Source organism: Habropoda laboriosa, unplaced genomic scaffold (assembly GCF_001263275.1).
Source record: "Habropoda laboriosa isolate 0110345459 unplaced genomic scaffold, ASM126327v1 scaffold65, whole genome shotgun sequence".
Lineage (NCBI taxonomy): Eukaryota > Metazoa > Arthropoda > Insecta > Hymenoptera > Apidae > Habropoda > Habropoda laboriosa.
In genome coordinates this window covers 42,157-42,729 of record NW_017100254.1, presented here as the reverse complement: position 1 = coordinate 42,729, position 573 = coordinate 42,157, and positions in this window count along the sequence as shown.

The window sequence follows — 573 nt, the reverse complement described above, 5'->3', positions numbered from 1 at the left end:
ATTTGTAAGATACCTACATAAAAATGTCTGTGTAGAGTTTTGATTAGAGCAGAGTGGAGGAAAGAAATGTTTTGGTTCTCGAGGAAATGGAACCTCGGTTTCGAAAGATAGAAAGATTTCAACGATTTATGTATTTACTAAAAGAATCGCGAAGTGGATTCTTTTGTTCAATTACTAATAAGGAAATATCCCGAAGTGATAATCATCGATTTTGATGAAACTTTGGTCCGTGGTAGGATGAAAGAAAATATTCGATACGTATTTCTTCATATCGGCGGTCGTCTACAGTGAGGGGGTGAAAATCGCCCTCAAAGTTGTTGGTAGTGTGTAGGAAATACATTTAGTGTAATATCTCGAAAGCTATTAGAGACAGACGAATAATATAAATGGACAAATGTGAATGAAAAATTTGAAAAATAGAAAATACAAAAAATAAAAAATTATAAATAATTTTGCATTTTTTAATTTTTCGTCAATTTATACCAGTCCTCTATCTCTAATCATTTTCGAGATATTAGATCAAACATGTTTGTTACTCCCATCTTTGAAGGAAATTTTCACGCCTTCAATTTG